Source organism: Benincasa hispida, chromosome 8 (assembly GCF_009727055.1).
Source record: "Benincasa hispida cultivar B227 chromosome 8, ASM972705v1, whole genome shotgun sequence".
In the NCBI taxonomy this organism is placed as follows: domain Eukaryota; kingdom Viridiplantae; phylum Streptophyta; class Magnoliopsida; order Cucurbitales; family Cucurbitaceae; genus Benincasa; species Benincasa hispida.
In genome coordinates, this window is record NC_052356.1 from 63,136,020 (window position 1) to 63,146,891 (window position 10,872).

The following is a 10,872-nucleotide window of genomic DNA, read 5'->3' on the forward strand; positions in this document are numbered from 1 at the left end:
TAGAAGAATACTCAAAATAGTATTTTTAAAGAAAGATTTATTTTCTTTAAATATGTTTGGAATTAGGTTTGAGAAATTGAGTCTGTGTTTAGTATACATATTTGTTTATCTCATCCTAGACTATATATAATCGTAATTAAGTATGTGGTTACATGATTTTTGAAAAATGAGTGTATTGAAAAATATACACTATTTTGTTAATCCGAAAACAAGAAACCAAATTAACTTGCTAATTTTAAATCGATGCCATCAAAATAATTTAGAAATGCTTCGCATCCGCCCAAGAAAAAATGTCAAATCGAAAATACATTACCCATATCATTTAGGAAGTGTTTAGGCCAAGGTAAAGGAGTTATAATGTCTGGTTAATTATGAATTCTTAAGGCCCACGGTGTAAGAAAATTGATAAAGAATGATCAGATATATAACAGTAATTATTAGAAAATTAACAAAAGGTAGAATCCTTTGGAATTATAGCAAAATACATGAATGTCACGTGAGTCCAATTTTCTGAAATCCTAAAATGTTTGTAGTGTAATTAATTCGACATCTTTACTTAATTAATTGCTTAACTATATATCCCAACTAACTTTCAATGTCAACTAAAATCATCATTCAAGCGAATAATTTGCCATAAATTTCACGATTTGATAGTCGTTTTGAATAATTTTCGAATCTTGTACATCAACTAATTTTCAAATATTGTTTTCAAATTTAAAATATCATATTAATTAATTATCCTAATTGAGATTTATTATTTTTATTATACTTTTTATTAACTTTAATCAAGATTCACGAATTTTAAATTATTTTAAATATTATATTTATTATCCTTTTGTTTTAAACATAAAATATTAGAATACACCTTTCTTCATCCTTTGTACATGGTTGTTCAATTATTAAGAGTTTTGTTCAATGGTAAGTGGGATGAAAAAAACCACTATCATGACTTCTGATTTATTGATGTTTTTGTTGCTTTGAACACATTTTTTTCAATTTTCATCTTTTTTTACTGATTTTATTCTTTGTTCTCAATCGACGACAAGTCTACTTTGGAGGCTTGGCTTAATCGATCAAATCGGTGCATAGATTAAATGCTCGACTTAATCAACCATCAACCAAGAGATCAAGTCGCAAAGTCTCTTCTTTCCAAAGAGCTTCCTATTGAGTCATTGTGAAGAGGTAGGTCAAGCAATACGGGCGTGTTGGTATTAACTAGTTTGCCTCGAGGTCTTAAACCCACCTTGACAGATTTGATCAAGGAATGATGTACCGTCGTTGAATATTATTTGTTTCTCTTCTGTTCATGAGATCTCCACGATTGACATCAACACCACATCGATCATTTTTAATTGGAATTTCACAACATCGGTCATTTTTAATTGTAATTTTCATACTCCAACGTAAATCGATTTCTTTCTTCATGAATGCAATTATTTCGATAAAGTTTTTATTGGTCCAACCCTCATTTTTTAAACTGATATTTTGGGTAAATTTTTAGTAAATTCAAAAGCAATTTAGATGGTTTGGTTAATTAATTTTCAATTGTAGTATATTTGTTTTTTAGTTTAGTGTATTTGTTGGGCATAATTTGGAGACTAATTACAATGTATTTGACGATATCGAGCTGTGCTCAGAGCATGGCGAACCGATAGTCTATAGATGTATGTTTTAACTATTGTGTAATTACAAGTATTTCTTAATAAGTCAATTGCAATCTCATTTATACGGGTAAGGTGGTTTAGACTTTTATAAATTCTTTTATTTTTTATTTTTAATTAGTTGTGTCATTTTTACAAATGAAATGTTGATTTACTATTTTTATAAATGAAAAGTTAAATTTAGCATTCTTGTTAGCCCAATTGATAAAGTATAAACTTGATGTTTTTTAATAGTGGGACTCAATCTTAGCCCAAACAAAGAGTGGAGTTCCTAAACTATGCTTCTAACTTATTGACCAAACACATCCTTAGTATACAATAAAAAGCCGTATAAAACCCCCCATGATTTTTAACCCACTAGCACGAGTTGAGTTAACCATCATGGATTAGCTTAGTGGTAAAAATGAGACATAGTGTCGATAAATGACTAAGAGGTCAAGGATTCAATCTATGGTGGTCACGTATCTAACAATTAATTTCCTACGAGTTTCCTTAACACCCAAACGTTGTAGGGTCAAAACCACCCCTATACAACCAACTACCTCCGGCAAAGACTACATTCGACAATTAATTGCGATGACGGTCTGAAAATCCCTTTGTTTGGAACCTATTCAACTTTAATCCGACTTCCTTCGATTTTCATTCTCAAAATGTGTACTCCTTCTCATTCTCCGCCTTCCCATCGTATATAGATTGTTCTTTTCTTCACTTTTAGTTTCTTTTGTTTCAATCTACATGTGCGATGTTAACATGAATTTAAGATTCGGTCTAGTTATTTTGGTAAGTGATCGCCTATATAACCCATATATCTCCATTGTTCTTTTAATCGCTTTGTTTTTCCAATAATGATAGGGACTAGCGAAGGGTTTTAAAGACTCTCAGAGTGAGTTTTTGTGTTATTTTTTTCTGTATATAATGTACAAAGATATCATAGGTATATATACTAGTTGATTGTGAGTGATTACATGTTCATGTATGAATATTGATATATTTATATATAACATGTTAAATATAAGTTTGTAAATAGAACTTCTTGTGTATATATTTGTATATATGAGTGTCCATGTATGTGTTGTTATAAAGACTAAAATAGAGGAATACTCAACAAATTGGACATGTTCTTACATTGTCATATGCACCTTGCACCTTTTTTATTTATTAATTTTTTATCTCTTATTTTTTAAAAAACTTGGTCCATTCGATTTTCAAATTGCGCGAGTCTAGAGGATTGTTGAATATTTTCAAATGAAAGTAAATAATATATTTTTTAAATTCAAGAAGGAAATTGATGTTTTTGCTGGATTTTTTTTTTTTTTTTTTTTCTGTTAGAGAATTTCGAATGTAAGTTGCTGTGAGATTTTTTGTTTTTGTTTTGAGCAGTTGCAGAAATATCAAAATTGTTTTTTAAAATTAGGTTCATAGTTCATGTTTATGGATTTTACAAATACAGCAAAAATTTTAAGCCCGGTCCAATTTTGCTAATGGATTGAAAAAGAAAAAGTCGAAAATACCTAATGTTTTGTTAATCAGTTTGCGCTCACTTCTTCATCATCATGTAACTTTAGGGTTTGATTTCTTCATCTTCACTTCTTTAATGTCGATTCCTTTTCTCTTGCCACATGATTTCTTCGAAAATATTCACTCGATTTCTTCCTCAAAACAAACAATGACCTTGGTGAAAGTTTGAAATTTCGAGAAAATTTTGAGAAATTTCGAGAATATTCTAAGAAAATTTGGATTTTTTTTAAGAATTAATTATGTTAGCTCAATTCAAGTTTTTTCCAGTTTATGTACAGTTGTATAGTTTCAGTGTCATTTTTTATCAATGATGAAGCTTTGGTAATGTGCTACTACCTCTAATTTTTAACTTTTCTAAGTTTTTAACTTTATTTTCAATGAATCTTTATTTATAACCTTATTCAATCTTTTTCTATTAAATTTTCACATAATTTTACTTCAATATTGAATTGATGTGGATTTTGTTTTTATTTTCTTTTAGTTCAATTGAGGGTAAAAGGATTAGAACCACAAACATGGTGGTTACTAATACACTTTATACCAACTGAGTTATGTTCGATTTGACGAGTTCTTTTACCATCAAGAACTTTCATTTCATATCATTTCACCTCAAAATATTTCTAAATTTTATTCTATTGTGCAATTATTTTTTATTTCTTTTTTAAAATTTTCGCTTTTAGATCAACATTTATACAGACATTTACAATACACATCTAAATATTATCTTACTTTATAAAATTAATGATTAAAAATGGTCAATAGTTTAATTAAACCATAATCAAAGATTCATTAACTAATTATAGCAATTTTCATCCGTTTCATAAAATTTTCCAAAATTTTTACTGACATCAATATTTCTACCACATTTTCTTAAATCGTGACTTGATAATTCTATCGATATTTTAAACTTGACAACAATATAATTACAATAGTTATTTTAATTCAATTTAATTTAATTTTGAATAAAACAAAAAAACAAAATCATGACATTGGACGTGGGCGATGGGGTGAAAAAGCGCGTGGGTTTTATACAAGGCTGGGTGATGATTATAGAAGAAGGATAGAGTAATGGAAAGGCATTGTCTTTTGGTTCCCACAACTCCACTTCCATATGTCTACCACAAGCCTATATAAATATGTGGAATGTCCATCCTAATGCCACCTCAACATTGTTTTTTTTTAAACGTCTTTAGGTTTTTACAACCTTGTTTGGATATGGGGTAAAATCGAGATAAGAATAGTAAACTCTATCCAAACTCGAATTATATAAAAAAAAAAGAGTTCAAGAAGACCAGAAAAATAATAATAAAAGAATCCATGAAAGGAAGCAATTAGACCATTCAACCCAACTACCCACCTCGACTTTGGGCTTCGAGATCAGGGTTACCTTATGACTTCGAGCCCTCGGCCAGGATTGATTTATAATGTGGTTTGAGATTGACCATGCCCATGCAGGTTTTCTCTTTATAGGCCCTGAGTTATTCCTTTAATTGGTCTGATCCTACATTCCTAAATCCAATCCATTAAGAGATTAGGAAACTCTAAGCTTACCCCTTATAAATATTTCATTATATCTTGACATAAAGTAAGTTTATCTTCTTTTTCAAGAAGATTGCTCCTCTTATTGCTATAAATTAGTACTCATCCCAAGACACCTCATTCGTAATCACCTCTTATTCAATTACAAATTTACTATTGAACCACGTAAAAGTTGAGTGAGGATTTTTCTTATTCAAATTTTGACATCGACAATACCTAATATTGTATTAAATCGGATTTTGACATCGACAATACCTAATATTGTATTAATTTAATACAAGCCCTTCATTGATATTTTCATCTTCCTTTGTCTTACTTTTAATATATTTTTCTCTTCTTCTTCTTTTTTATGGACAATGTATTAGGCGGGAGAATCGAATATCTGACTTTGGAGTTAATAGTACAAGCACTATGCTAATTGAGCTATGCTCATTTTGGTATGTTTTTCTCTTTAATGATTGGTCTCTTTTACTTCATTATGAGCTAAACTCTTCCTTAGAATTCAAATATGTAAGTACCTAGGGGAGGAAAATAAGTCTTATGCAAAAAATAACTTTGACCTTTCAATAGCATAGTAACCTTTTATTGATTTTTTCTTTTTAAGTTGCTTTTATTGAGTTTAGTTTCATTATAGTTTTAGATTGATCACTAGATTGATATACAAAAGTTGAGTCTAATACTGAAAAGGTTGGGTAAAACTTGATTTTCATCAAAGCAATCTAAAAAAAAAAATCTTAGACATAAAAAATTGTTTTTGACCCTAGACAATAGACATAGGGCAAAAACTTTAAGACTTTAGATTGTAATTTTCTTCGTCTAAGTTCCTATTAACCATAGATGTATAGGTTTAATTAAGAGTATTAGTATTTTTAGCATATAATGACATAAGCAAAATGACAAATGGACCCAAAGGTGAAAGCATGTTTTAAAAAATGTCTATAATAAGTTTATTTATTTTTAACACTATATAGATTGTGGGATCAAACTTATTATCATAAATACTTGATGATAGTTAGTTTGGCATGATAAATTTATTTTTTTCACGAATTTCCATTATTTTTTTATTTTAAAAATTTTATAGTTTTATTTCATCATTTACGATATTCTAATAATATATTTCTAGGAAATTTGTATGGATGATCCATTTTTTGGATCCAAAATGTCAAATGATCCATTTTTTGGATCCAAAATGTCAAATGACCCATTTTTAAAAAATAATGTCAATTGACCCTGTGCTGACATCATCGTCATACCGAATTATGTAAATTGTCCTTACTTCTTCGTCTTCTTACCTTTTTACTGAAAACCCACCAAAACTAAAAACTCTTCATTCAAATTTTCCAAGGCTTATGGCTTCGTATCGTTCATAAATTAAAAAAACTATTTTAGGCTTGCAAACGATTTTACTGCCGCCGACAAATCAAATCTGATCGGTAAATCTTTCAATATGTGCCTGAAAATGTCTTCCACTGATCGGTAATGGGGCTTTGTGGGTCGTTATGGGTTTAGAAATACACTGATATGGTTTTTTTTGTTTGTTTTTTTTGGTTTTCGATGTCTTCTGTGGTTGAAGACGAGTAGAAAGAGTTTGTGAGCGAGATAAGTGAGAGTGAAATCGGTAGAGCGACATCGGAAAGAGCGAATGTGAGTGAGATAAGTGAACCTATGATTTTTTTGTTTGTTTTTCTGGTTTTCAATGTGTTATGTGGTTGAAGGCGAGTAAAAAGAGAGAATGTGAGTGAGATAAGTGAGAGCGACACCGAAGAGAGCGACACCAGAGAGAGCGATACTAGACAGAGCGATACTGGACAGAGCGACACTGGACAGAGCGATACCGAAGAGAGCGATACTGGAGAGAGCGAGTCTAGAGAGAGCGAATCCAACGAGATTTAAACAGAATGTTGTTTTACATTTTTTTTTCTGAAGGAGTTTACTGATTGAATTTTTATTTCATGCAGGAGTGATTTAAGATGGCTACACGTTTTAGAATACCCAAAGCCAACCGATTTCCCGGTCAAGTAACCAGCTTGGCCCACATTGCTTATGCAAACAAGATTGTGAAATAGCAGCTTACGACAAGGCAGTTGGACATGTTTAAGAGAGAATTTTTTGGGCGATTTGTAGACGTTGAAATGGTGTTTAACAGCCCAATTATCCATCACATGTTGCTTAGAGAAGTGAAGAGGACAAAATCAGACTCAATGTCATTCTCTGTTTGTGGGAAGGTTGTCACTTTTTCGAAGGATGATTTTTTGTTGATGACTAGTTTGTGGCAATCCCCAGCACGAGTTGATTAGAACCAGCAGTCCTTGTATGAACTTGCTATCAAGTATTTTGGTAATCGAGTGACGAAGGACACTTTACACCTCCATCAACTTGAAGAAAAATACAAGGACTTAGAGTTTGAAAATGATGATGATGCTGTGAAGATCAGCCTAGTTTACTATACTGAGGTCACATTGATGGGAAAAAACAAACAGAAAAATGCAGTGGACCTCAAACGTTTCAAAGACGTTCAAAACTTGGAGTACTACAACAGTCTTGATTGGGGTACCATTATTTGGGAGATGAAATTGGATGTCCTAAAGACTGTGTTGAATGATAAGAGCAGTCTATACAAGACGAGGGTCAAATGAAATAAAAACTACGTTGTGAAGTACTCCTTACGTGGATTTCCACAAGCGTTCCAAGTAAATTTGCTTAACATAATAATTGTGTTGTTTGATCTAACATTACTATTTTTCTTAATATATTTTAAATTTTATTTAGGTATGGACATACGAGATCCTAGCTTCATCGATAGTTGGGAACATTGCGGAGTGAAGGAGCAAGGTGGCTTTGCTCCGCATATTACGATGGTCATGCTCCCATTCAGTGTCCTTCAAAGTACTCGAGAGAGAGATATTCGAGTCTAACAATGACAATGTACGTTTATCTATGCATAATATATTTATCTGGTTGTTAAATTGACACTAATCAGTTTATTGGGTTGTTAATGCAGATAAAGGTTAAAGAAGGCACAGTCATGTCAAAAACTGAAAGGGAGTTTCGGGATACCCCAATGGACAGATGACCTATATTTGAGCTAGGTGCGGATGATGATAGTTCTGAAAGTGGAAATAGGTCAACTAGTGATAGGGGTAGTCCTGAAAGTGAAAGTGATGGTGATGATCATCGTGGAGATGACAATGATGAAGTTGTCAGGGTGGAGGGAGGGGATGAACCTGAGCATTCTAAGTACGAGGATGCTGAATATGGAAGGGTGGAAGGATGGACATACACACCTAATGATGATATGTTCCATGATATGATGGGGGACGTACGCAAGGAGGACGAGTTGAACCAACTTGATGTCTATCTTGCGGACTCTGGTAAAGAGCGACCTATGGATGAGGAGTGTCCTGAATGTGCTGCCCGCCATAGGAAGGGAGCCAATCCCAACGAGTCTATTTATTCGTACTTGCAGACCATTGACAGCTCATTATCGAGGTTGGATGGCCGTATATTGGGTTTAGATAGTCGTGTATCCAGTATGGAGGAAAACATGACTGACATGAAAGGGCAATTGTCGGCCATCTTGTCATTGTTGCAGTCTATGTGCAAGGTTTGTATTTACTATCATTTTATGTCTTTATGTATTTAGTTTTTACGTGTTCATGAACTTATCATTTTACTTTACTAATTGAAGGGTTCCACAGTGAATGAGGAAACGACCAGGTCACCCATCCCATTTCAGGATCTCGATACCAATAATGTAATTGCCTCTGACACTCTCATCCTCCCTCTATAACCCTATACCACAACTTCACCTACTCCCACCCCCTGTACAGCTCGATACTGCCACGACATCACCAATTGACATCGAACCTATAAAGGTCGACGTCCCACAAACAGAGCCCGACATATCTGCCTTACTCACCATACCACATACAGAGGCTGACATGTCTGGCATCCCAGAGGCCGACACTTCTGGGATTGTTACGACCACAGAAGAAGTTCCACTAGTGAGTAATTTATTGATCAGTAATGTTTGTTTATATTTTTATATTTCTTGATGAGTAACGTTTTATTATCTGTTGATGTAGGAATCTCGAAGAATTAGTCGTAAGAGAAAACCTATTGATAAATATACACCCCCAGCCCAAGTAAAGAAGAAAAGTGTGGTTAAACATCCTCTCCCATATGTAGCTACGCCAATATCTAGATCGATCATCACATATAACATAGCACATGATGTTTCACACAATATCCTTACAGAAATGATGGGCTGGATCTCGGACGACAATACAGACAACAAGGTTTGAAAGAACTTCTTTAAACCACTCGCCAAGCAATTCTTCAAGGAATTGATTACCCCGAATTTTTTGGTTGAGTGCGATGTAAGTTTCCTAGTTTTTATGCCTTTACATGTTGGCTATCTTGTACTTTTACTGACATATTAATTCGTGCAGACCATAAATACTTTATTTTATTTTATGAAAAATAAATTTTATACCCAGTCCGACATGTGTATGCACAAGTTCACCATCTTGCTAATTGGTGTAACGGTAAATTTTGATATTTTGTTTCTTAACTTCTCATTTTGTTAAGTTTCCTAGTCTTTACTTTTTTACTTAACTTCTCATTTTATTTGATAGAGTCACGTTAATGGCTCGTAGTCGGGTATTTAAACGAATAAAGAATAAGTCACTTCTGGAGGCTACCTTAGCATGGGAAGATGAAGACACGTATAAGGACTACGTCACCGGTAAATTTGATGTCAAATGGGCAGATGTTGATTTCGTTTATACGACGATGAATATCAATGACCACTGGATGGTCCTTGCAATGGACATTAATAGAGGCCACATATTCGTGTTCGATTCACTTTCGTCATACACATCAATGACAAAGCTGGTGAATTGGCTAGAGCCATTGACGGTCACAGTATCATCCCTACTTCACTACTGTGATGTGGATCGTTCAAAGTCAGACCTATCCACAGTCCGTTGGAAAATCTCGTGACCTATGAACGTCGACATACAACACGGGTCGCTTGATTGTGGCATTTTCGCAATCAAATTACTAGAACACCTGGTGATTGGTGCTGATCCATCCGTAATCACTCAGGAGAAGATGAGTGAATATATGATGCAGTTAGCGTGTCAACTATGGGCAAACACTCCATATTTTTTATGTGTATAGAACATGTATTTTTTATGTATGTAAAAATATTTATTTTTTATGTATGTAAAAACATTCATTTATTTTTTATGTATATAAAAACATTCATTGTATAATTGAACATATATTTTTTATGAAAGTTCAAAGTTCAAAGTTCAAAGTTCAATATCAGAATTTTATCAGAACATGCATTTTTTATGTATAATGGAGCTACTACTCTTTTCATTGTATAATTGAACATGTATTTTTTTTATGTAAGTTCAAAGTTCAAAGTTCAATATCAGCATTTTATCAGAACATGCATAATTGAGCTACTGCTCTTTTTATTGTATCAATGGTATGTAGAACATTATATGGTTCAAAGTTCAAAGATCAAAGATCGAGAGAGCGAGATGTTGAGAGAGAGAGCAAGATTGAGAGAGCGAGATTGTGAGAGAGAGCGAGATTGAGAGAGTATGAAGTTATTGTTTTTTATTACAAGTATGAAGATTGAAAGAGTATGAAGTTATCCATTTTTGTTACAAGTATGAAGATTGAGAGAGTATGAAGTTATTGTTTTTTGTTACAAGTATGAAGACTGAGAAAGTATGAAGATGGAGAGAGTATGAAGATTGAGAGAGTACGAAGATTGCTATTATATAAATACTTCAGCTTGTTATTGTTTTTTGTTTACAAGATGAAAATATGAAGTATGAAGTGTTACAAGTATGAAGTATGAAAAAGTATGAAGTATGTTACAAGTTTGAAAAAGTATGAAGTATGTTACAAGTTTGAAAAAGTATGAAGTATGTTACAAGTATGACGTATGCAAAAATGATTAATGGTATTTATAACAAATGAAATGTTACAAGTTAGTTACAAACTAAACTGGATGAGGGGTGTTTGTGTCTCGGTCTCTGGCATTTTCAGCACGTCGCACGGTTGTAAACGGTTCAGTACAATTTTGGCGGTTATGCCCATAATTCCCACACCGACCACATTTCATTTGTCT